Here is a 26697-nt window from a genome sequence, read left to right on the forward strand (position 1 = left end):
TCATAGAAGCACTTAGTGTCTTGATATTCAGGTTTATTTTCCAGTATTTCTTCTGATCAAATCAATAGTCTTCTACCCAAAGATTTTGTTTTTCATTTTTCTCCCGAAAGTCTCCTGGTACAAAGTTGTGTATTTTTAGTTGTGGGTCCTTCTAGTTGTGGCATGTGGGATGCCACCTCAGCATGGCTTGAGGAGCAGTGCCATGTCTGCACCTGGGATTCGAACCAGCAAAACCCTGGGCTGCCGAAGCAGAGCATGCGAACTTGACCACTTGGCCACAGGCCGGCCCCAATAGACCTCTACTTATACAATTTATATGTGGTGGAAGGAAAATCAGAAATGCCTAATGTGGCTCCTAATTCGTAATGAAGTTACTAAGAATCTCACTATCCATGAAGAATGCGTCATCCATGATGTTAACTAGAACATACTCAGTTCCAGTCTCTTTTAGGAGCTCTGTAGGGTCCTTCTGGGTGCAGAGGGGAAGACGACACTTTGGGAGACCTCTGCACACCTCTCCCTGGCTTCCTCCCTTCCAGGTAGGCTGGGAGAAGGCTTTCTTCTTTATGGTGCTAGGGAGAACTTGGCAGGGGGAGCAAGAACTGTTAGTTTTCCACCCTGTCGTGGATTCATTCCCACCTACAGCCCATATCTAGGATGAATGTCTTTTACCTTGGTGCCGAAGACTTGAGAACAGAGGACAGTAACCTTTGAAACCCATTTCTGTTTTTCCAAACCCCTTAGCACAGTGTGGTATTGGGGAGGAGCCAGTGTGCTCTACCAGATGACACTTTGCCCAGGTTGTGGCTGTTGTGAACTCGCTTTATAACGAAGCCCCGCTTTTTTGTGGTCTTAGGGAAGTTAACTTAATTTTCCCGTGCCTTTGTTTTCTTACCCCCTTGAATTGTGGCAAAGATGCAGTGTCCATTCATCTAATAAATATTTATCAAGTTCTGCGAATACAGTGGTGAATGAGCCAGCAAATCGTTTCCTTGATGGGGCTCACAGTCTGGTAGGGCCAAGGCAATTAGAGACCTTCCAGAAATAATATTGGGAGGCAAACTCCGCATGTAGGTGATACATGAGACCAACAGGAAATGACCTCACATTGAGGTTAAGATTCACAGTATGAGAGAGAGCCCAGAATCTGTGGCCTTAGAACCCAGCAAGGTGAACCTGTGTAACTTGCAGGAAGTATGACTCAATTGTGTCTATAACGAAGAAGGCTTAAACCAAATCGCCTGAAGAAAGAATGTGCCAAGGTATGCTTCGAAAATAAAAGGAGAGGCAGAGAGAAAAACAACACAGCACATCCCTAGGCCGGTCCCAGGAAGAGAGGAGGTTATAGACCTTTGACATTGTCTGATGACCATTGCGTACAATTGGGAGAGAAAAAACAAAACCGGGTGTTGGAGATAGACAGACTGAATTCGAATCCCAGTTCTACCACTTCTTCTTTGGTGCTTGACCTGGGACAAGTCACTTCAACTCTCTAAGCTTCAGTTTGTTCATCTTTAAGAGAGGGCTGAAAAAGAGTGGTTGTGCGTACGTGCCTCAGTGCCTTCCGTGTAATATATATTTAGTAAATGTTAGCTCTGCTATAAGAGGTGGAGCTCGGATTTGAACCCAGCAAAGTCTTGATTCTGTTACTCCCAAGACTTTAGCACGCTTGCTTTGTTTTTCTTTAAGATGAGAAAGAATATAAGGAAGAGTGCATTTTAATTGTGTTACTGCTCAACTGCTACTGTTTTGATATGTTGAACAAAGTCCATTGATTCTTCATGGAGGAGTGCTTGCTGGAGAGTGTGAGTCAGGCATCTGCATTATTAACTTGTTCAGAAGCTTTTTGTGGCAGATTGATTTAAAAAGCCCCCAACAAATCAGAGGATTATATTTAATAGAAATATTGTCAGGATGGCATTGAGATTTGTGTTTGGCTTTCAAATCGTGCAATACAAGTTGAATAAAGGTCTTTTTCCTGACAGACAGAATCATGATGCGTTGGGGAAATACTCTCCATCATCTCACAGGGGGCCTTGCCTGGGGGAGGTGATATTCACCTGGAATATCCTTGTGACCTCACTCAGCAGATACGGCTCTCTTTCTAAGGGTGAGGACATGGGCTTGGTATAGAGAGTTGGGGAAACCTGGTTGCTAGTATTTTCAGCCTGCAGGGTTGCATGCTCTCCCTGCATCTGAATGAGGATGGGTGTGTGCTCAGGTGTATCTATGTGGGTTTCCATCCAATGGTTCTGGGGCAAAGGGTAAATAGAAGAAAGTTGCCAAAGAAAAGAGGAGAGTTTCAAAAGTAGGCTCCAGATTTGTATCTTCCAGCCTAGAAGGAATGTGTGGCCCATGTCCCACAAGCAGAGAGTTGCAGTGTTCCTTCTTGGGTGTTTCCATCCTCATTTAGATTCAGTGCTGAAACATCCGGATCGGTTTCATAGAAGAGGTTTCGAGTAGATTCCTTGCAGCCCTGAAAAATCACACTTCTCTGAAATTGGTTTAACACCAACCCAAAGCCCACTGAGTTCCTGTTACATTTTACAGCTTTCATATGCCCCTTGATAAATGACGTCTGTAGAGAAAGAAGAACTACCAGTTCATTGCGCAGGAAGATGAGGCCCTGAGAAATGGCCACAGCTTACTCCAGATATGTCACCTGTTCAGGAGGCACATGGCTTCACCAGAAATCCTTGCCATAGGCAAGCTTTTTCTTAAAGGGCCAATGAGTAACTCTTTTTGGCTTTGCAGGCCATATTTTGGCTTTGCTGTCACAGTCATTCAACTCTGCCACTGTAGGTCAAAAACAGCCATAGACAATAGGTTAGAGGAATGAGTGTGACTGTGTTTCAGTAACGTTTTACTTACCGAACAGGCCGCTGGCCTGTAATCCCTGGTTTGCTGACATCTGCACAGATCATCATAAACTTGCTATACGCTTGTGAGTATGAAAATCGTACCTTGGAGTAAGAAACTCATTTGAATATAAATATCTATATGTTTAGAGAAAAAGAGGTTCCATATTTACCTATCACAGTGTTTTCTTACAACTTAACTCAATTTTTACATAAATGTTCTACATTTATTTCCTGAAAATTGGATTTCTCCTATATGCTTGCTAAGGGTAGCCATGTTTGATAGGAAAGAAATTCATTGATGATGACTGAATTCCTGTTCACTTTGAAGTTGGTTTTCACACACCAGCGAGGTTCGCAGCACCATGTTTCATGTCTCTCTCCTTTGTAGCAAATGCAAGTGTGAGATCCCTGTAGTTCCTGAATGACATGGAGGTGCCATCCCAGGTGACTGTCTCCTAATCCTGAGCGAGTCTCCACGATTGGCCCAGAGAAGTTCTCCTGGTTGTCTGGGATGAGTCCATACTAACACGTGGGACTTTGTGCCGCTGTGAGACCCTGGCTACTTCGTTCCTTTCCCACAGTTTACACTTTTTCACTATTAAAACTTCCTCGGACTCCTCTCACAAGAGCGTGCAAGCCAGATTTCCCGTATTTTCAGTCATCCTTCGTTGCACATGAACATTGGCTGCACCCCGAGCTTGGCTGTGAACTGATTATTCTCACCAGGACCTGTTAACACAAATTCCATCACTCCCATGGCTAAAAATAAACCACATTTAACACTTGGAAGCAAAATTCCAGGCAAATATATAATCTGACTCGATTGAATCTTTGTCGAAAATGTTAATGGTGGAATCAAACGCTTACCTTTAAGATGGAAGATTGCGTTTCTTCTGTGAGCCGGTGGATATAAATCAATTCCACCTGTCAACTGATGTAATCAGAGAGACTGATGGATGCCTAAGCATCCCAAATGACACTAGTTCATCTTTTTTAAGGGCATTTCCCCCATTTGTGGCACACGGCCATTGAGGATTGATCCTCTATTTAAATCATGCTGCTACATTAGAGGATTTAGGACTATTTAGTGTTTGTGTGTCTGGCTAGTGTCTGTATAATATAAAAACATCCTGTGCCAAGGAGATACAAATATTGATTATAGTCATTTGTGAATGATGAGATTACAGATGATTTTAAACTTTCTTTTTATAATTTTTCTGTATCTTACAAATGTTCAATAATGAACATGTCTTACTCTAAGAAAAACGGTACAAAGGCTTTCCAAGTTTTTTGCCTGCATCCACGGTAAGAAGTACATTTGACATCCTGACCCAAAACAAACATGCATTTATGTTTTTATAATATTGAAACGAGAGTTTCATGAAGCATTCGTTAACCTTTTTGCTACCCGTCCTTAACTCCTGATGCTTTCTATTTTTCTATTCTATTTTACTGAAGAAAAAGAAAGAAAGAAAGAAGAGAATGCAGGTATTGACCAACTAAAAGTGTTTCACGAACACTAATAGGTAAATTGAAAAATCCTTGGGCTGGCCCCGTGGCCGAGTGGTTAAGTTCATGCGCTCCACTGCAGGTGGCCCAGTGTATCGTTGGTTCAAATCCTGGGCGCGGACATGGCACCGCTCATCAAACCACGCTGAGGCAGCGTCCCACATGCCACAACTAGAAGGACCCGCAACGAAGAATATACAACTATGTACCGGGGGGCTTTGGGGAGAAAAAGGAAAAAATAAAATCTTAAAAAAAAAAAAAAAATCCTAACTGTGGTTTTTTTATTTCATGGGTCAGTAAAGTTTCAAAAGAAATTTTGGTGATTGATGTAAGATCATCCACTTTTTATGTTGCAGAAGAAGGATATTTTAACTTATTCTTTTATTAATTCTTTATTTTATTTTATTTATTTTATTAACTATTCTGTTATAGTTTATTCTTTCATTAATTTTTCATGTTAAAATTTTGTTTTTAAGGGCCGGCCCCGTGGCTGAGTGGTTAAGTTCTCACGCTCCGCTTCGGCAGTCCAGGATTTCGCTGGTTCGGATCCTGGGCACTGCTTGTCAGGCCACGCTGAGGTGGCATCCCATGTGCCACAGCTAGAAGGACCCACAACTAAAATATACAACTACGTACTGGGGGCATTTGGGGAGAAAAAGCAGAAAGAAAAAAAAAAAGAAGATTGGCAACAGTTGTTAGCTCAGGTGCCAATCTTTTTAAAAAAAATTGTTTTTATGATTTGGGGGTAATTTTCACGTCAAAATATGCTTTCTTTTGTGAAGGAATATTTAAGCATGAAACATTAAGAAGGATACAATTTCAGGATTTAAATAGTAAATAAACTTAACTTTATGAAAACAGACTACACTCGCTTTGTTTTTTCCATTTGGCGCTAAACCTGTGCAAACTTTGTGATGCAGTAGCTTTTAGGAATCGTTGAAGAATTGCCAGTGTAGCTGAAAGAGCACTGTTTTGGAAGAACACAGTTCACTTCCAGCTTGGAACCCCAGCTACTTGGGGGCAAATCACTTAACTTTTCTGAACCTCATTTTACCCATCTGCAAAAGGGGTACCTTTCAGAGGTGTAGAGATAAGATTTATAAAGAGTTCAAGACACTTTCAGATGCAGAGAAGTTTATAAACGGTAACATCTTGGGATGATTAACTCTCTCCTGCTTTGTGATATAAAAACTTGGAATGTTGAAAAAAGTTTATTTTGTGTTTCTGCCTTATGATGAACTCTCCCTTTACTGATCATTAATGTGGACAACAGTTTTTTTCTCCAGTTTCTTGTCTTGGCTTACCATCAAGCTTTACTCCTCTCACCACATTTTCTCCTATCTTCTAGCCTCCTGTCAGCCTCTTCATACCATCATTCATGAAAGGAACACAGTTTGCCGGTTTTAGGGTGCAATTAGAAAATATTCCTTGATAGTACAGTGAATTTGCAGTTTTGAGTTGCCGTTTTGGCTAGAGAGGACTTGGACGTTGAGTGGAATACTAAGAATAAAGAAAGGATATGCTTAAAATAGATCTCATGCGCCTTCTGTTTAATTACATGGTAATTTGTGAAACAGACTGGTTTCTGTGGCCTTGAATACTAATACAGATCTGTCCCTTAACCACAACTGATCTTAGAAGCATAAACACGGAGAAATGCATGATTCACACATCCCCACACATTTTATACCTCCAAGGGCTCCACGTGAATCACTCTGAAACCTTTTCTTCATTTATCTTAAAGTCATGACTTTCTTGACAGTGGACTGTATGCTTGTTTCAGCAGCAGCACCTTTCTTTAAAATCTCTCCTGTTTGGCTCAGTCAGACATTTTCAGTTTCAGATGGCACCGACCACACCCACATGACCTCCTGTTTCCCCAGTGGATTAGCCCTCCAGGAAAACTCCAGCTATCTGAAACTCAGGAAACAAGCTGGGTGTTCCTGATAAGGAAGGGTCACCAAAATCATGTAACTCTTCCTAGAATGTTTTCTATAATAGCTAACATTTTTGTGGCTTGCTATGTTCCGGAAACTTTGCTACAGGCTTTATGAACATCTCATTTAATCCTCAGAAAAAAATAAATACTTTTTCTGTGCCTTGATTTCTTGAGAGATCTTTGTGAATATCAGTTGTTACAGTGTGTTCTACCTCCGGATTTCAGATGTGTGGGATTGTCGTTCTCATTTAGCTTATCCCTATTTATTGAGTGACTATTGTGTGCCAGATACTGCTCTGGGCACCAGAGACACACAGCAATGACTAGTACAAACTCCCTGTCCTCTGCAGTTGGGGGGGACCCAGACAATAACATATAAACATACAAAACATACAAATATAATCTAATGTCAGATAGAGGTTAAAAAAAGCAGAGTGGGAGTGGGGGTGGGAGGGTGATGGGAGAAGGCCTTCAAGGAGATGAGATTTGAGCAGAGACCTGAATCAATTGCAGGAGCAAGCCTGGCAGGTATTTGGCAAAAATACCATTTGCTTCTGCACTAAATGGTTCTGCCTCTTCTGCTTTTTATAGTTGTCTTGTGTCCTCCTTGCTGTCGGTGTCAGAAATGGGCTTAGCTGAGCCAGACCAAGGGAAGCCAGATCTAGAAAAGAGAGAGAGCTACAAGTGTGAAGTAGAGAATGCAAAGGTCTTAGCTGCAGAGAGGAGCAAGTCTGGACAGGTGGGTGACACAGCCCATCAGGAGAGCGTGGCAGCTGCGGATGATCAGCCGAGCTTACAGGCAGATGCATCAGAGGACCAGCCCGCCCTGGGCAATAGGAGCACCCAGCCCTGGCAGAAGATGCATCTGAAAGGAGGCTGGTGGCTGGCGTTAGTAGAGGTACAGGCTAGATGAGGCCATTGTCAGCCTGGGGCAAAGGGGTGGAGACCACAGATGGCACTGCTACTGGGGCTTAGGACAGAACATGGCTCTCTAGAGAGATGGAGCTGAGCAAGGCTGGGGCCCAGAAGCAGAAGCTGTGGTTTAACAGAGATCCTTGGGGTGGGCCCTGTGGCCGAGTGGTTAAGTTCATGTGCTCTGCTTCGGTGGCTCAGGGTATGGGATTCACCTGTTCAGATCCCGGGTGTGGACCTACACACCACTCATCAAGCCATACAATGGTGGCATCCCACATAAAAGAACTAGAATGGCTTACAACTAGAATATAAAACTATGTATCAGGGCTTTGGGGAGGAAAAAAAAGGAAGATTGGCAACAGATGTTAGCTCAGGGCCAATTTTCCTCACCAAAAAAAAAAAAAAAAAAAAAACGTGAGAGAGCGAGAGAGCCCCTTGCTTACAAATGTTAAGGAGGCAAGAACTAGAGCTTAGAACCAGGGCTGCAGACTAGGAATGAGTCTTGCAGCAACAGGACTTAAAGCTAACACCTCAGCTACAGAGCCAGAGTCCTGTGTCCCCTCTCTATGTTCACATAGGATGACCAGAAACTACTTTACATTCCGTTGACTGGAATTCGCTCTCTGCCCTCTCTTTTGTACCGTCTGTTCATTTGCATACCTTGATTGCCTCCTCTGCCTCGGGAGCTCAGCAGCAAAGAGAAGCTCCCATCCCCATTCAGGCAGAGCTTCCTCTTCCAGCCCCTGCAGGCCTATCACTAACCTTTCTGTGCCCCTGGTAAAGTGCTGTCGGCTTTGTTCGGGAGGCAGACTAGAAGCCAAGAGCACAGGATCTAGAGTCAGACGTCCTGTTCTGAACCCTGGCTTCCCTTGAGCAAGTTATCCAATCTCAGTTTCTTCATCTGTAAAATGGGAATAATAATAGTACCTACCTTGAAGGATTATTGTGAAGATAAAATCCACCCAACAGTGTCAGAAGTGTTACTGCTTTTTACATGTCTGCCTTCTCTCACTAAACTGTGAAGCCCTCTGGGAAAGTCCCCATCCCCATGGGGCTAACATTCTACCGGTGGAGACAGACCTTAAATAAGTGAACACAGAAATGAGGAATATAATTTCAGATAGTATTAAGTGCAACAAAGAAAAATTAAGTTAGGGTGATGTAATGGAGCCACCCCCGGTGGGAGTTGGGCTGGGCGCTCCTTTAGGAGGGACAGAGGAGGCTTGCGAGGATTCCATGTTTGAACGATGGTCTGATCCAAGTGACAGTCTGGAGGACAGCCGTCCAGACAGAGGCATCAGCAAGGGCTGGGGTGACCTTGGGGTGTTTGAGTGAGGGGGCGGGTAAAGGCAAAGCTGGGTGAGCCTGGAGGAGACAGGGAGGAAGGAGGGGGAGCCAGGGCAGAGTGGGTGGGGCTTTGGGCCTGGCTGGGAGTTTGGGATGGTCCTCCTTGCAATGGGCACCACCCAGAGTTATAAGCAGGCAGTGGTATGATTTGATTTATGTCTCTTTGCTGTGTGGAGAGTCGAGGTAAGAGGGGGAGCAGGGATAAAAGTCGGGGCGCCAGGGAGTCTTGACTTCTGATAATGCTGAGGGAAAGGGGGTTTGTTCTGGTGGGTTTTTGGGGAAGACGGGTAATCAGTTATCAGTTTTAGTGATAGCCTTCTGTGGTGGTTTGAATATGTCCCCTCAAAATTAATACCCACGAGAACCGCAGAACGTGACCTTATTTGGATATAGGGTGTTCGCACATGTCGTTAGTTAAGGACCTCGAGGTGAAATCATCCTGGATTTAGGGTGGGCCGAAATCCAAGGACTGGTGTCCTTACGAGAAGAGGAGAGGACACAGAGAGACACAGAGAAGATGGCCTTGTGAAGATGGAGGCAGAGACTGGAGTGATGCAGCCCCAGCTGGGGCCACCAGAAGCTGCCAGAGGCAGGGTGGGATTCCTCCCTGGAGCCTTCAGGGGGAGGGTGGCCCTGCTGACACCTTGATTTTGGACTTCTAGCCTCCGAACTGTGAGAGAAGAAGTTTCTTTTGCTTTAAGTGACCCAGTTTTTATAGTCTTACAGCCACCACGTGAGACTAATACACCTGGTCATTGGTCTCAGGAGATTGGCACCGGGGTCGGCTGGGGGCGGCATGGGCTTATCAGGAGGCTTGGCAGCTCTGCAGACCTCCCTTAAAGTCAGGGAGGGTGGTCTTACCTGGAACTCCAAGGAGCACCTGGAGCCCCTGATGAATGGTAATTGAATGAATGAGTGAGTGAATGAATAGGCCTGAGATTGGGCCGTGTCTGCCCTGCAGGTCATTAAATAGCCCCAACCATGATAATCATGATCGGCCATCTACAGTGCGTGGACCCACCAGTCAGTGCTGTCACCACCCCCTCTGCTGTGTGCCTTCTAAGCTTCTGCGGGTTGAGAAACCAGATTATACTAATTAAGATCTCCATTAGAATTTGGATGAAGAGGACAGAGTTCCTGAGTGAGAGCCTAATGACTTTCTAATGCATAGAATGTATGGATTTTAGAATCTGGACTTTTAACATCGATTTTCTGAACTCCGGTAATTTTCCCTGCCTCCCTTTCAAATGCTCCTTACATAGGTCAAGTTAGGAGACTGAACAAGCAATCCAGAAGCCCAATCCTCGGCCCCAGCAACCAAAAGCAGTCCCGCTGCCGGCTTATTGCTACTGTTCTTTCTTGTTTGCAGTTGAAAAGTGCTGAAAAGGGAGAGGAAACTCCAGGCCACAAAAATTTAAGCTGATTGTAACCCTGCCAGAGATCGGCCCCTCTGCTCTGGTAAATTTCTCTTGGCCATCCTGCAAAATGGTGTGCATGTACTGCCATCAAGCTTTTTTTAAATTTTCAATTAAACTAATGGACTGTGCTCTCCTCCATAAAACCTGGGTCCAAATGGCGATGCCCTGTTGGGCATCGGTCTCTCTCGGGAAACCTGGTCCTTTGTCTTGGCGATGCAAATTCCAGATACAAATGGTTGTGTCTGGACACACTGCAGGTGCTGAATGAATGCTTCTTTCATTAAAATCAGGTGTGAAATTGGTTAGGCATGTGTACCTGGACGGTGTCAATTTCTATGTCATAGTTTTTCTCCTGTGTAATTGATGAGCCTCTTAATATTGATTTTTTTTAATGAAGGACTGTATTTAGTTAATAAAAAAAATACAGACTAAGATTCAAAACAGCTGTGTTTGCTGTTACCCTCCTCATACTCATGTATGTCGTAACTACCACATTTGCAAAAACAAAAGTTTAGAAAGAAAAAGGATGACCTTTCTCCCTCCAGCTATCCAGTGACAACCCACAGCCTCAGCTCTTAGTATTTATTGCATTTTGTATCTGGTGTTAGAGCTCAGAGACAATTCTGTGAGGCAGATGTGTGAAGATCTGATCATTATGGAAGCTAATTTCTTATAGATATAAATATGTTCCGCAGCCTTGGCCAGGGGCATGACATTGACCTTAGACATTTCCTTTTTAAGTGTGCTTGAATATGTTCATGCATTATGTGGCGTTTTTTGCATCCCGTTTTCCAATTTATCACCTTTTGCCACATTTCTTGCTATCCCAGGCAGTGATGAATAAAGAAAGAGGATAAAGGAAAAAACAAAAAAACAAAAGAAACAAACAAGTGAAAGAAAAAAACCCCAAAAAAACCTCTTTCGGGGTAGGTGGTAATTTTGAGTGTAAAACTTAGGAGGCAGGGAGGAGGAAAGTGAAAGCCAGCCTGAAATGAGAGCCGTCTGTAGGCTTGATTCAGGTTATCACAGGTCGTCTCTGGCCTGGAGCAGAGCCCAAACTAGGGTGAGCCCGATGGGACAAGGCCCTTGGGTGCAAAATTTAAGGGGGAATCAAAAAGCTCAATAATCACAAGGAATAATATTTTTAAAATCATTATTAATGCAGAATACTCCATGACAAACAAAACATCAAAGTATTGAAGACAGGATCTGACCTCGGACTGGCAAATTCACCCTTATTCACCTCCCTCTAATCAAGTAAGGTCATCGAGAAAGGAAAATTCTCCTTCCTCTCAGCCTGGCTTTGCTCCAGTTTGAATTCTCACTCCATTAGGACCAGCTGTGTGACCTCAGGCAAATGACTTAATCTCTCTGAGCTTCCTTTTGTAAAATGAAGATAATGCTTTTGGTTGCAAGGCTTTTGAGTAGTTTAAAAATTATGCCTGTGGAGCATTGGGTGCAGAGTAGACACCCAACAAACAATGGCTTTGAATAATCCATAATTATTCACAGAGAATTAAGTTCTCCAGGAGACCCAAGCAGGTGCTGCCTAAGCACACGAGTCTCTTACTTGTCTGTTGGGGTTAACTCGGCTTTGTTCTCACTGTATAGGATGTATCAGAACATAACCCTGTGCCCGAGCTTTGAACACTCACACATCCGTTCAACTGCTAAGTAACCAATTTCCTGTTTAGTCATTGCGTCTTGCCTCTGCCTGGCCACAGGTGGCAAGTTCTCATCTCTCTACCTCGCTCTCAGAGCAACTCAGCCGTCTGAAGCCATCTAGAAGTTAGGTCTTGTGGTGGCTTTTGTTTACTAAGGCCTCCCCAGTCCTTGTGAGTCTCTCTCAAGCACATTTCCACACCTGATCATTCATGTGGATGAGGCCTTGCCCTTATCATCCACAATCCTGAGCTGACCCCTGCGTTTCTCTGTGCAGAAGGGGCCATGTTCCTGTTTCATAAGACTGAAGCCAACGTGGGCAGAGTGGAAATCATGGAAGGAGAGTGAAATGGGAATCCAGTTATGTTTGATACAGAAAACCGTAAAGCACCCCATTTATTTTCTCCTATTGTGCAAGGCGGGTGGAAACAACCGTTTTGTCAGCCTTCTAATCTGATTGTAGCTACAGACACCATAAAGCTGAGCCCTCACTTCAATTATTCTTCTCTTTGGTCCTAAGGATGAACACTTAGATGGGAAAATGACAGGAGAGTGTCACTGAAGTAACTTATCAGACTTTGGGGGTCTTAGACTTCATTCCCACGTTTTGAATAGTCATCAGCGAGCCCTGCCCCTCAGCAGGGGAGGCCGTATGAAGGAGGAACTACACATTTCTGGCTTCAGTCCTCTGTGCTTTGGATTTAAGCTCTCCTTTTCCACTTAATCAGTTAATAGGAACTTATTGAGCTGGCTGAAAAATGATACAAAAGAATGGGAGAATGAGATTTTTGCCCCTGAAGCGTTTATCATGTAGTCGGGTAGAATAAATTCTGCCCAAGCAGAGCCTACGGCATTTCCACGGCCTCTCATTCCTGCCCTCTTTCACGCCTGGGCATCTGCTCTTGCTCATTTCGAGGGGTCCCCTCTCACTTGCTGCCCGTCTATCGCGGAGCCCTGGGAGCCATCCTGGAGCCTGAGGCAAAGAAAACTGTGTGTTCCTAGGTACACTTATCAAAATCTCCTCCCATATTGTGAACCAAGTGGGAAAAGTTAATAAAAGCTCTACGATAAAAAAAAATGACAACTATATATAAGCCTCATGTTGTCCAATCTGTTCCCATATCATTGTCAACCCTCTTAAACCCACCCAGTCGAGCCGGGGTGGCGTGGGGTTTCCAGGGCCAGCTGCATATTAAGGCAGAGTTGGAAAACAAATAGAAATACCCTGTCTTTATTGACAATTTAATTATTTTTTTCCATCATGGGTTTTTTTGCATTACTTTTGATTTTTAAAAAATATTGCATTAAAATAATATTTATCTGGATTGCTGAGTTTTTTGGTGCCCCTTTAAATTTTCTACCTCACTCACTTGCTCTAATCCTGGCTCTGGTCTGCTGCAAAAGGCCACTCCGGGCTGTCGTGTACACAGCTGCCAGTTACCTTCCTCCTAGACCAACAGTGATTCTGTCCCTTCCGTGTCGGCTCCTGGTTGCCTAAGAGGTAAAATCCAGCCCCTTTGGCTTGGCTGCAAGCCGCGTCGCAATCTGGTCCCACTTAACCTCTCCAGGGCATCTGCCCGACCTGGTCCTTCCAGACTGCTCTCGTGCCCATGCTCTATCTTCTGCCCGAGTTGTGCCCCTGTTCCCAAACTCCTCCATCCAAAATATCCACCTGAGTCACACCTGGGATACCACCTCCTGGCTGGACTGCCTTTGTGGGCCCCCCAAGTAGGTTTAATTGCTCTGTTTTCCCAAAGAAAACTGTTTCTACTCGATTCCTATCTTGGCTGTTGCTCTCACCAGTATTCTGCTGTGATTTATCTGTTTACCTGTGTCCCCAGTTACACTGGCAGCTCTCCTTGAGGAGAGCAGCCGGGCTTTTCATGTCAAATGAATAATGAATACAATTGGCTACACTGAAAAAAGCGGTCAGAGTAACTGCGAAATAACCCATGAAAAACAGCAGCGTGCGGAGGGCACTGGTCTTAAAAGTCGGGTGATCCTGAGTTCAAATCTCAGTTCTGTCATTAGCTAGCTTGTGACACTGTCAAGATTTTCGGATTTTTATATGGAAACTTTCAAACATAAGGAAAAGTAAAGCACTTTGCTCGTTAACTTTCTCCTTTAACAGCAAAAGAAATTGTGACAGGCTCGCTTAAAGAGATTGGCTCCTGTACCCGCCTCCAGGCTTTAGTGGGGGAGAAACGAGAACTCAGTTTTCCAGGCTCAGCTCTACACTAAGATGACCTGGCAACAGTGCGTTTTATCCCACTGGGTTTAATCTGTATTATGAATAACAGAGCGAAGCTTTGTTGTTCATGGGAGTGGATTTCTGCTGCTAGGAGAATTAGCTGCCGTCTTACTTGGAGGGTGCCTTCTGATGCAATGTGGTCTTTTGAACCGCACATAAATAGAGGCCATTGTTCAGGCATTTGGAGGTAAGGCTTAAATTGCTCCCGAAGTTCCAATCAGACCCCAGGTATCTTTGACTGGTTCTTTTTTTCCCCTAAAGCCACAAATAGTAGTTTTGTCCATATTACCTTCAGACCTGCCCCTTCAGCACCTCCTAAAACCAGGACACAACCATCCCTTTTACTGGAGGCTTTTCTGCCTGGAGATGGAGGATGTTCTTCTGGGTCCAAAAAAAAGAAAAAAGGGAAAATAAAATTATGTGCAAGCTTAGCCAGGATATGGCACAGAAATAGAATCTTTAGGAATATACTAAAGAAATTATTTTGTTTCTGATTAAGATTTTTTTAAAAATTTAAGCTGGGAGAAACAGAAGAACAGTATAGAATGAGCCTATTAACTTATCACTGCCCCTGAATCTCTTAGGACAAGATACTTTAGGATCTCTAAAGGAAGAGCTGATTATTTGTGCAAGTCTCAAAGTTTGCCCACCCCAATTCCCCAGCAAGTAAGCCTTCTAGGACTGGTAGCTGGGAAGCCTGCTTCGGTATCCAACCCATGGAGAGAAGCCCCCTTCTTTGACAGTGTTTATTTTCTGAAATTTTTACCTGAGATTCCAGCTAACAGATTGTTGTTCTTTTTTTTTTTTTAAATTTTTTTTCTTGTGATGAAAACTTTTAATATCTACTCTTTTAGCAACTTTCCAATATACAATAGAGTATTGTTCACTGTATTTATCTTATCACGTTGCTTTTCTGGAAAGGCTTACTGAAAATGATTTTTGGGCTTAATCCAGGCGTTTTCTTTTTCTTTTGGTCCCCTCAGCCTGCGTGTGTCGCTGAGTGTACGGCAGGCTGTGGTTCCTCCACCAGGGTAGAGCGGTGGACCCAGATGCCCTCAGAACTGGGGCAGCTTCCCTGACTTGCAGAGAGGGTGCGGGGCTTTTCCAGAGCCCGGGGCGGCTGCCCTGTGTAGGTGCCTCATGCATGCTTTACTCAGGTTTCCACTGTCACTAAACTTACCTCTGTTTCTCCCCTTCACTGGACCAGTCTAGAACCACTGGGCTATTCTCTCTTGTCCTTTCTGGCTCTGTGCTTCTAGTCCTTCCCGAGGGATAAGAGCTTCTGGTGCAAAGTCCTTTCTCACCATTCACGGTCAAAATCGCCATTAGACTGTATTTACTGAACTGCAGAAGTGGGTACATCAATCTTCAAAGTATTTATTGCTCTGCTCCTTTAAGCGCTAACATTTTTATCTCTTTGCTCTTCCTCCTTGTCACCTGTGCATTGTCACCCAAGCAAGTAAAACCATTTGGTTGTACTTATTTAACTGGTGCTGACCTTCTAAGGGGTGTCCATGTTGACATAGCAAAGTCCCTTCTCTATCATTTTCTCCTCCTCCGTGTCTGAGTTTGGAAAGGCTTGGTGTTTGGAAGAAGTTAAAAGTGACCCAGAAAATTCCTTTCGAGGATGCAGATCCACCATCCTTTGAAGCCTTAGGTTGGGTATTGTCGTCTTAATTTGGAGTCTCTCAGCATGTTGCATTCTAATTACTCATTTTGAAACCCTGCTGAGGACCCAAGAATATTCGTTGAACTGCCGTTGGAATAAAAATAGCATTTTTCTTTAAAAAGGAAAAGAACTTTTTAAAAAAAGTAATAAGCACACCTCTCTATTTTCTTGACAGATATCAAAGGAAAAATCTTCCTGTCTTTGCCTTGACAAGACATCTAACATTGCTGGGAGGTTTTGCTTGCAGGAGAACTTAAACATTATAATCTAGAAATCTTGGAGAGTTGAAACTCAACAACTTTCTCTGTTTAGGGGTGGGGAAAAGGGACAGTAAAATAGTTATATACAGCTAGTTACCCAAACAGTCAAATATGAAAGCTAATTCATCTCCTTTTACCGGATTAGTCTTTTGATATATGAATCACAATTGACACTAAAAGGAAAGTGTTAGAAACATAAATTTTTTTCTCTGGTCGTTCAGGTTTTGAATATTTTAATTGCTTAACTGTTTATCTTTCTGGCAGCAAGGTTAGTATAGTAGCCAGTGGTTACCAGTAATTAAATAACAAATCATCTACAACACTCATACTCCCAGAAAACTCAGTTAAAATCACACGTCATTCTTACTTTCAGCATTTAGAAGTAAATTTAGAATCAATTTCAGGATTCTTGTAGTATTTTCCAAATTAAGGACTTTAGACATTTGGACACTGAGCTGTGTGAATACTAAATATGTTTTCTTCCCTTTGCTATCAATTAGATATTTAAGAACTCAACTTATGAAGAAGTAGCCACCTAAAAGTGGGCCAAAGGCCACAGTCTGTATCCTTCTTTCTCAGCTAGAATACTGCACAGGAGACTTCTTAAAAATTGTGGTAATATACTCTAGATAACATAAAATTTACCATTTTAACCTTTTTTAAGTGTACAGTTCAGTGGCTTTAAGTACATTTACTGTGTTGTGCAACCATCACCACTCTGCATTTCCAGAACCTTTTCTTCAGCATCCCAAACAGAAACTCTGTCCCCATTAAGCACTAACTTCCCATTCCCCCTCCCCCTGTCCTCTGGCAACCACCATTCTACTGTCTGTCTCTATGAATTCGACTATTTTATGTACCGCATATAAATGGAATCATACAGTATTTTTCCTTTCGTGTCTGGATTATTTCACTGGGCATAATGCTTCCTAGCTTCATCCGTGTTGTACCTTGTGTCAGAATTTCATTCCTTTTTAAGGCTGAATAACATTCCATTGTATGGATATACTGCATTCTGTTTATCTATTCATCTGTTCATGAAGGCACAGGAGAGTTTTAAAATTTTATTTTTGCTCTCATCATACACACACAAAGGTAACTGTGTGAGGCGATATGTTAATTAGCTTGTCTGTAGTAATCATTTCACTACGTATATATAGACCAAACCGTCATATGGTACACCTTAAGTATATATAATTTTTATTAAAAAATAAAATAATATAAAAATTTTGTTTTTAATATGTGCCATTTGGAAGTCTTTCCTCCTTTTAATTTCCCCCTATTCTTTCACTTGGGGGTCATTTCTTGAGCCTCTGTGTGGTGCCAGGTGCTAAGAATACGATGACGAACAGGCTTTACCCTGCAGTCAGGGAACTTCTGGTCTGGTAGGGTAGACAGACAAGGAAATCAGGGACCCCGGCTTGGTGGGTGGCCACCTAAGTGAAAGGCAGAGGGGAAGTTGGGTGACTCACTGTTGGAGAAGGACAACAGTTACTATAGGTGGGTAGGTGGAGGGCCTGAGGGATGAAGGGCCCTATGTCAGTTCTATGTTCTCTTACCCAAAAGGCTAAAAATAGATGTGAGCAGAATTAAAGGTCATGTACAGAAGGAGAATCTGTTATATTACAATTCCTCCACCCCAGGCATGATTTCTTGTAAATTATTATTTTGTTTGTTTGTTTGTCTGTTTTTTGGGTGAAGAAGATTGGCCCTGAGCTAACATCTATTGCCAGTCTTCCTCTATTTTGTATGAGGGACGCTGCCACAGCATGGCTTGATGAGCAGTGTGTAGGTCTGCATTTGGGATCCAAACCTGCGAACCTCGGGCTGCTGAAGTGGAGTGTGTGAACTTAACCACTATGCCACTGGGCTGGCACCTCTTGTAAATTATTTTCAGGTTTTAACATCAAAGACTCTTCTCTCCCCTAAAACGATAGAGCACAACTTTAACTCATTTGACCCTAAATAGACAGGAGGTTGTATGTGATATGACCAAATTTCAAGCAATATTACCATACGTTGTACAACACTTAAATTTTCAAAATCTGTTCAATGTGTTATATTCCAGTTTGTACATACAGAGAATATAATTAACTTATCCATGTGGAAGAATAGAATATAGAATCTGCATCTCTTGGCATTTAGCCTGCTGTTCTTTTGTCTACATTTCTTAATACTCTGTATATAAAATTGTACGAAATGCTTTGGCCTCTCCACGTGTCAGCCATTTTTGGGCATTGGAAAAGTCCAAGAAGGTAGGTCTTCAGGGTACTGATTTGTATAGTATCTAGTTGATAAGATGGTAGAACTGATGCGCGTTTGGATGGTTGTGGGTGAGCTGAGGGCAGTGGATGGAATCCTATCCATCTACCCCTAACTTGAAAGAGGACACTAATGCCCATGTTAGCAATGTGAGAGTTTCAAAGGCAGCTAAAGCATGCACTTTGCGTTCTAGATATCAAATTCTATGTGGTTTAAATTGCCTTTTTTGTGTTCTGCTCTTATCTCTTCAATCTGTGTATTTGCCCCAAGTTTGATCATCTTTGGCATGTTTGTTTTGTAATGTATAACTTTATAAAAATCTGTTAGCAGTCTGCTAGGAGCAAACTGACAATAGGAACGGCAACAGAGGAAGGGGCATTTTCTTAATGTCTTCGCAGGCATGACAGGGAAGGTAGTCTCTTCTTGGCCTTTTTTTTTTTTTTTTTTAAAGATTTTATTTTTTCCTTTTTCTCCCCAAAGCCCCCCAGTACATAGTTGTGTATTCTTCGTTGTGGGTTCTTCTAGTTGTGGCATGTGGGACGCTGCCTCAGCGTGGTCTGATGAGCAGTGCCATGTCCGCGCCCAGGATTCGAACTAACGAAGCACTGGGCCACCTGCAGCGGAGCGCGCGAACTTAACCACTCGGCCACGGGGCCAGCCCCTCTTCTTGGCCTTTTTAATCTTGAGCCCTAACTTTTTGCTGTTTATGTGAGTCCATAGGAATTTTAACTCACTGTTGTGGTTTCAGTGACCATCTTTTTGCTAAGGATTTCTTAAGGCACAGCTTCAGCCTGACTCTTTCCAGTTTTGCAACTGTACACTGGATATTCGTGCCTAGCTATCCTCACGGCACCTCAAAATCAACCCAAAGCAGAATTTATTGTTACCTCTTTCTGCTCCTGTGGTCTTTCTCTCTTTTGGTGACACCACTGTCTTCTCAGCTGCTGAGACCAGAAGCTGTCTTCCTTCTCTCTCCCACCACCTCATTAGACACTAAGTACAATCATACCTCACTTAACGATGGGGACATGTCCTGAGAAATGCATCGCTAGGCGATTTCATCATTATGAGAACATAGGGTGCACTTACACAAACCTAGATAGTATAGCCTGCTACACACCTAGGCTGTATAGTACTAATCTTAGGGGACCACCGTTGTATATGTGGTGTGTCATTGACCAAAATGTCATCATGCAGTGCATGACTGTGGTTGGTTCTGTCTTCCAAATATCCCTTTGATTTGACTTCTGTCCACTTTGCTTTCATTTATATCTTTTACCTGGACATAGCTTCTTGCTCCCCCCACCCCAAGTAATTTTATTGAGATAATAATGGTTTATAACATTGTGTAAGTTCAGGTGTACATTACTATCAGTTTCTGAATACACTTCATCGTGCTCACCCCTAGCAGTCTAATTTTTATCCATCCCCATATATATGTGCCCCTTTATCCCTTTCACCCACCCCTCAACCCTCTTCCCCTCTGGTAGCCACTAATCTGTTCTATTCATCCATGTATTTTTGTCAGTTTTTTTCATTCTCTCTAAGTCATTTTCTTTTCACATTGCCTCCACAGTTAGCTTTCTAAAACTCAAATTTGATAGTCACTCACATCCTTAAAATTCTTTAATGACTTCTCATCACCTATGAGATGAAGCATCCACCTCTTAGGAAGGCCCTCCTGTTTTTTCCTCACTTATCCCCCTCGAAGTGTATCCTGCCCTCCAGTATTACATATTTCTTTTCCTTCCCCAAATGCTACCTGAGTTTTCACACCTTCTTGCCTTTGCACACTATGAAATCCCTGCCTCAACTAAATGTCCAGCGTCACAATATTATCTCAACATTTCCCTTTCTTCCAAAGCCTTCCCTACCCTTTCCTTCGCCTCACGCAATTAGCTGCCCCTTTGCTCCTAGAGTTTTGTTTTAAACAGCTTTATTGAGGTGTAATTTGCATATCATAAATTCACCCATTTTAAGGATACTGATGAGTTTTAGTAAATGCATACATTTGTGCAACCATCACCACAATCCAGTTCCAGAAGTTTCTATCAGCCCCCCCCAAGTTCTCTCATGCTTGTTTTTGGTCAGTCCTTGCTCTCACCCCAATCCCAGGCAAGCACTGATCTGCTTTCTGTCTCTATAGTTTGGTCTTTCCTAGAAATTTCATATAAAATCACACAATATGCAATCTTTTGAGACTGGCTTCTTTCACTCAGCCTGCTATTTTTGAGTTCATCCGTGTTGTTGAGTGTATCAGTAGTTGCTTCTTTTTTATTGCTGAGTAGTATTCCTTTGTAGGGATACATAACGTTTTGTTTACCCAGCTACCAGCTGATGGACATTTGAGTTGTTCCCAGTTTGGGGCTGTTGTGAAAATACTGCCATGATCATTTGTGTACAAGTCTTCGTGTGGACACATGTTTCCATGCCTCTTGGGTAGATACTTGGGAGTAGAATTTCTGGGTCATTTGTTAAGTGTATGTTCAACTTTTGACAAAACTGCCCGGCTGTTTTCCAAAGTGACTGTTGCATTTTATATTCTGACCAGCAATGTAGAAAGGTTTCGGTTTCTCCACATCCTTGCCAATACTTGGTATTATCTGTCCTTTCGCTTATAGCTATTTTAATGGGTATGTGGTGGTATCTCACTGTCATTTTAATTTGCTTTTCCTGTAATCTTTTAAAACTGGTTTCTATTATCGAACGTGTTGTGTTGTATTGATAAATATCTTCTAATCTGTGAGCTGTTCTAGCTGTTCTAGGGCTGGTCCATCTAGCACAGTGCCTTTGGGCAAGGTACATGGTAAATACTTAGGGTTTGTTGAATGAACGCATAAACAAATGTTCTTAGTATGAGTGGCCAATTTTCAGTTATTTTTAGTAACAGAAAACACTGATATATTAACTCCAGAGGTGAAATAAAAGTCAAATCCCATGAAAAGATTTTTGACAGAGTTTCTAAGAAGCAATAACCTTGACAGAACTAAGTTTTACTTTCTTTTCTTTGTTCACCCCTTGGTGGGAGGTAATGGATAGAAAATACAGACATGGCAGGACGAGGAGGACAGAAACTCCGTCTCTAAATGACTAAGAGCTCGTGGAAGAGCTTGGGAGATAGAACCATACCAGTTATTGGTTGCTCTGTGGTTCCAGTTGTCGGGGACTCTGTCGGCACCGTGACTGCCTGCCGTGGCTCCCTGCTCTCGTTTCTCTGTCAATTCGAGCAGGTGTCTGCAGACATTTCTGTAAAGGGCCAGATAGTAAAAATTTTATGCTTCGTGGGCCAAGAAACAACATCAAGGACATCAAATGCTTACAAAATGAGCGACAAAACAAATTTCCAGGAATTTTTATTGATGAAACTGAAAACATAATAATAATAATTATTGGGTACTGTTTTCTGTAATACAGTCTGTTAATGAGAAGAGTGGGAGTCTTTTTAGGAGGATAACACTTTGCTTAACTGGAGTTCAAACTGAGTGTTTCCTATCATCCTGGTAAAAACAGGACCTCATTCTCCAATGAAGCTTCTATGAAACACCGTGGTCTTCCAGCCTGAATTCCAGCCAGAATTCTCCAGAATGTGCTGGCTGCATTTGCCCTCTTGGTGCTGGAGAATTTTGCTCGTGAGGGAGGTAGGTTAAGAGCATAGGCTCGGGCCAACCTGTGACCAAGTGGTTAAGTTCGTGTGCTCTGCTTCGGTGGCCCAGGGTTTTGCCAGTTCGGATCCTTGGCGTGGACATGGCACCACTCGTCAGGCCATGCTGAGGCGGCATCGCACATGCCACAACTAGAAGGACCCACAAATTAAAATATACAACTATGTACTGGGGGTGCTTTGGGGAGAAAAAGGAAAAAAATAAAATCTTTAAAAAAAAAGAGCATAGGCTCTGGGGTAAGATTCCTCGGATTTGAATTCCAGCACAAAGACTCATTAACTATGAGATCTTTGACTACTCACATCACCTATCTAGAAGCTTCTGTTCCCTCATCTATAAAATGAGTCATAGTACCTATTTGACATGGTTGTTGTAAAGATTAAAGACAAAGATTTAGAATGATGTATTGTAAATATTATTTTTCTTTTGATATTTTTTCAACCATTTAAAAATGTAAAGCCGTTCTTAACTCACAAGCAGTACAAAAATGGGTGGCAGGCTGGACTTGGCCTGCAGGGTGTTGTTTGTGGACCCCTGCATTCGAGTATAAACTGGAATTATTGCCACTTACTTTAGAAGTAATGATTGCTTTTTTTCCTAATTGCAAACCGCCATATGCTCACTGCAGAAAACTTGGTAAACAAAGAAAAGCACAATAAACCAAAAGTCATTCAGAATCTCCACCATCCAGAAGTGACTTATTAAGTAGCACATTGCTCTATATCCCTCCAGTCCATTGTCTGTGTACACATATATTCATATATTTTTTAATAAAAGTAAGCTCATACTATGCCTACTGCTTTGTGTCTCTTTTTCACCTGTTAATATGTAATACTTGTCATTAATATTCTCCTATAACCTGAATTTTATTGACTGCATACTACTCTGTTACACAGATGTATTTACTAAAGTAATTCCCAACATTAAAATTATTTAAAATTTTTCACCAGTAGACATAATTCAGCCATAAACTAGTACATACACGTTTGTACGCAGCCTTGATTAATTCCTTGGGATAAATTGCAAGAATTTAATCACTGGATTAAAGAGTATCTACAGGATGTGAGGGCGATCTGGCTGCAACATCTGTCACCCCATTGATCACCAGGGTTGATTCAGCTGATCTGGCTGGTTAGGTGAGTGTCCCCTTTCTCCCTCATTTCTCCATGTGCGTCCCTCCTGAAGTTGCGTGCTGGGTGGAAGAGGATGAACTTCCCCGATAGAGGAAGACTATTTGTAGGTCAAGGATATATGAGTAGTTGTGCTCCCCTGCTAGAACCTCCAAAGCAGCTCTCAAGAGTATCTACTTTTTTTTTTTTGGTGAGGAAGATTGGCCCTGAGTTAATATCTGTTGCCAATCTTCCTCTTTTTGTTTGAGGAAAATTGGCCCTGACCTAGCATCTGTGCCAGTCTTCCTCCACTTTGATAGTGGGACGCCACCACAGCATGGCTTGATGAGCGATGTATAGGTCCATGCCCAGGATCTGAACCTGCGAACCCCAGGCCACCAAAGCAGAGTGCATGAACTTAACCACTGTGCCACTGGGATGTCCCCTAGTGTGTACATTTTTATGGCTTTGGTGTATCTTGGAAAATTGTCCTCTAGGAAAGTTGTATAGTTTCTACTCTCCCAAGCAGTATATGACATCATCATTTTCTGTGGTCTTAGTTTTTTGCTTGGTTATTGGGTTTCTGGATTTAACAATTAAAATATTTTTATTTTTAAAAAAACTCAAATAGATAAAGATGAACAGACAATAATGAAACTTGCACCTGTGTACCCACAAGAGAGATTAAACAGGTGCTAACGTTTTGCCATATTTGCTTGTGTTGTTATTTTAAGAAAAACATGTTGCAGATTAAAAAATCATCTATAATTATCATCCCATTCTACAGATGCAAATGGGATCTCATCTCATTGATGAGATCAATCAATCTCCAAAGCATTAAGATAGTGTCTAACTAGTAAGAACCAGTAAATGGATAATCATAATGATGCTTTTGCCTTAGTCTATTTTGATGATATTGATATAGTTAATCCGGCCTTTTTTTCCCCTTTTTGGTCAATATTTTTCTGGTATACGGTTTCTAATGTCATTACTTTTAACTTTTCTATGTTGTTGTATTTTAGCTGTACCTCTTATAAATATGTATGGCTGAATTAAAAAAAAAAATCCAGTCTGAGTTTTTTAACCAGTTATTTTAGTCTGCTTGTAGTTATAGTAATTGTTGATTTAAAAAATTATTTCTCTTATTTTATGTTTTCTATTTCCCATACTTTTCCTTTGCTTTCTTTCTCTCCTTTCCTGTCTCTTACTGAATTGAGTTGTATCATTTCCTCCCTTTTTTCTCTGTTGGCTTTGTTACCCTTAAATGATTAATGTATGGACTTAAATAGCAGTGTAAAATTAACTCCAGTCACCTCCCCTCCCAGTTTATTTTCTTTTTATTTAGTATTTTAACTTCTCTCCTTTTTCAGTACTTTATTGTCTTTGATATTCTGCAGTCTGACTATAGTGTGTATAAATTTATTTTGACTTATTCTGCTCAGAATTTGGTATTATTCTCTACATGGAGGATTCATGGCTTTCACAATAGTGGAAAATTCTTAACTTTCATCTTTTAAAATATTGCTTCTCCTTCATTTCAGCAACCATAAAAATGTACCTCTCTGATCTCCTGCTGCGGGAAGCATAGTTGACTGACCCCAGAGCCACATCTCAGGATTCACTCAAAAGTCATACTTCCCCTGAGTTGCTCCCAGCTGATGGCTGAGTCTGACAGGGGTTCCAGTGCTGGTCCATTTCTGCAGGATGGAGGAATCCTTGAAAGGGTGACTTTGGCTCAAGGATTCCCCATCAGTGTGGCCAAAACTTTCTTAGAACTATGCTTCACTCTGAGGCTTATCCCACCCAACACTCCTTCTCTCTCCCTCTCCTTTCACAGGTCACACCTCCTTCATGGTCTGAAGCTTCTCCATGCCTACTCTTGCTTTCCAACATCCTTTCTTGGCCTTTGCTTATTGGAGGACCCAAACTAACACAGTCTTTCTATTTTCATCACCTGGATCTTGCATTAAATGCTTATGGATTTTCTCATTCTACTTTCTATTCCCTCAGTTATTCTTTCATGCTCCTTTTATCTCTGATGCCCTTTGGTAATTTCCTCAAAACCTGTCTTCCATTTTACTTAATTCTCTCTTCATTTGTGTCTAATCTGCTATTTAAGCTATCTTCTGACTTTTTAATTTCAGTGACTATATTATTAATTTCTAGAAATTCTCTTTGGCTTATTTTCCAATCTCACTAGTACTTTTTTCATATTTTTCCTTGGAGTTTTATTTCCCACTTTTATGTCTCCAATTGTTTTAAGCATACTTATTTTGTATTCTCTTTTTCAAGTTGTAACTTTATGAGCCCAAGTTCCTGGAACTCTAATAATATTTCTTATTGTGTTTACTGTTTTCTGCTCATGGTATATGTAATTTTTAATTTTCCTATAAGCTGATCTTTAGTAGGCATATTTTTTTCTGTGGCGATCTCATGTGGCCTGATAGTGGGACCCCTCCAGAACAATTTGCATGGCTTCTTCTAGAGATCTCAGGAGTATCACTGGGTTGAGGCCAACATTTCTGCTAATTTCTTAGTTTGGAATTTCCTGGATCACTGCTCAAGGCTCAGATCTGGGATATCCATTTTGCAGGAGAAAGTTTTTTTTGACTCAGAGCCCAGGGACACACATTCTTGTCCTCTTGGACCTTTTTTTCAGGGGATGATTTTTCCCCCTAGTCTTCCTTTTCACTGAGGAAGCGTGCCTTCGAGGATCCTGCCTCTCCTCAAGGGTTTATTTCCAACTGTCTGCGTCATATTAGCTCAAGGTTTCACCTCCTTTGTCCGCTTGGATTTTAAAATCCAAGTCAGTAAATTACTGGAATAGTCTCAGAATCAGCTGGTTTTTCTTTCTTTCTCAAGTTATATTCTACCCAGCATTCCTAGGTGTTTATAGCGGGAGGTTTTTTTCACATTTTCTTAGTCTGCTGCCATATTGCTGAACCAGAAGTGCCATTTACCATATTGGGTTCTGTGCTTCAAGCCTTCTCGCTGTTCCAGTTTCTAAGCAGTGTCATCAGTGAAGCCTGTAAACTCACCCATTATTAGAAAAGCCAAGTGTCTTGGATCCTGTTGATACTGTAGATATATAGTGTGTCCTGAGGGGTTTGGAAAGAAAGCTACCTTTATTTTCCAAACCATGGTAACTTCATTGGTAAATACAGGAAGTGCTGTAACATTTTACAAAAGGAACTGACGCTTTGAAAACAATGACATTGCTTTATTATTATTTCTTTTACTGCACAGGTGCCTAGTAACAGAGGTCTTCCATTTTCCTCTCTTCTTTGTCCCAGCTTTCCCACCATCCTTCTCAATTTGTCCTTTGTCAACAGGGCAGAAAAGAGAGGTTGAAGTGATATATGGGTATAAACCACCATGCACTGCTGAAAAGATAAAATTAAATGAAGTGATTTATTACCTGTGGCAGGTATTCTGCACCCAGAATTGTCTGTCAAAGTGAGTGCTCATTGATTTTCCATACCTTCTCTGTCAATCTCTGGGTTGTCATTGCTCATTAGAGGTGGATAAACAGTTTAAGGTGGCAGGGTGTTCTCCCAGCCCAGGCACTCTGGTACAGGGTTAGCCTTTATTTGTGTTGTAGGGCTCAGAACTCTTGCCTTCTCCTGCCTTAAACCATGTGTATGAGTAGAGCAAATTCCACCGGTACCTCAAATTACTCAAATTAGAAGTAAAACATATTCTATACTCCCACTTTGAAAATGCTTCTAGAATCTTCCTATTTGAATCAAATAGATAATAGGTCCCAACAAAAGAGCACAGGATACTATATATCTGTAGGGGCAGTGTCTGAGTAGTTCTGGTCTTTGTGCCAC

The 26697-nt window shown here is 42.0% G+C and overlaps 1 protein-coding gene and 1 long non-coding RNA gene across 2 annotated transcripts in view; both read left to right on the forward strand.

Annotated features, from left to right (window-relative positions):
* Positions 1-26697, forward strand: part of PITPNC1 (phosphatidylinositol transfer protein cytoplasmic 1) — a 235275-nt gene that overhangs the window by 33144 nt on the left and 175434 nt on the right. The window lies entirely within an intron of this gene.
* The window catches only part of LOC139074015 (uncharacterized), a 107673-nt gene that overhangs the window by 32019 nt on the left and 48957 nt on the right, over positions 1-26697 (forward strand). Inside the window, exon 2 of the long non-coding RNA XR_011523294.1 lies at positions 1-26697. This exon is cut by the window's left edge and continues 24959 nt beyond it; it is cut by the window's right edge and continues 48957 nt beyond it. This is a non-coding gene — a long non-coding RNA (uncharacterized lncRNA).

This window comes from Equus przewalskii, chromosome 10 (genome assembly GCF_037783145.1).
Source record: "Equus przewalskii isolate Varuska chromosome 10, EquPr2, whole genome shotgun sequence".
In the NCBI taxonomy this organism is placed as follows: Eukaryota; Metazoa; Chordata; class Mammalia; order Perissodactyla; family Equidae; genus Equus; species Equus przewalskii.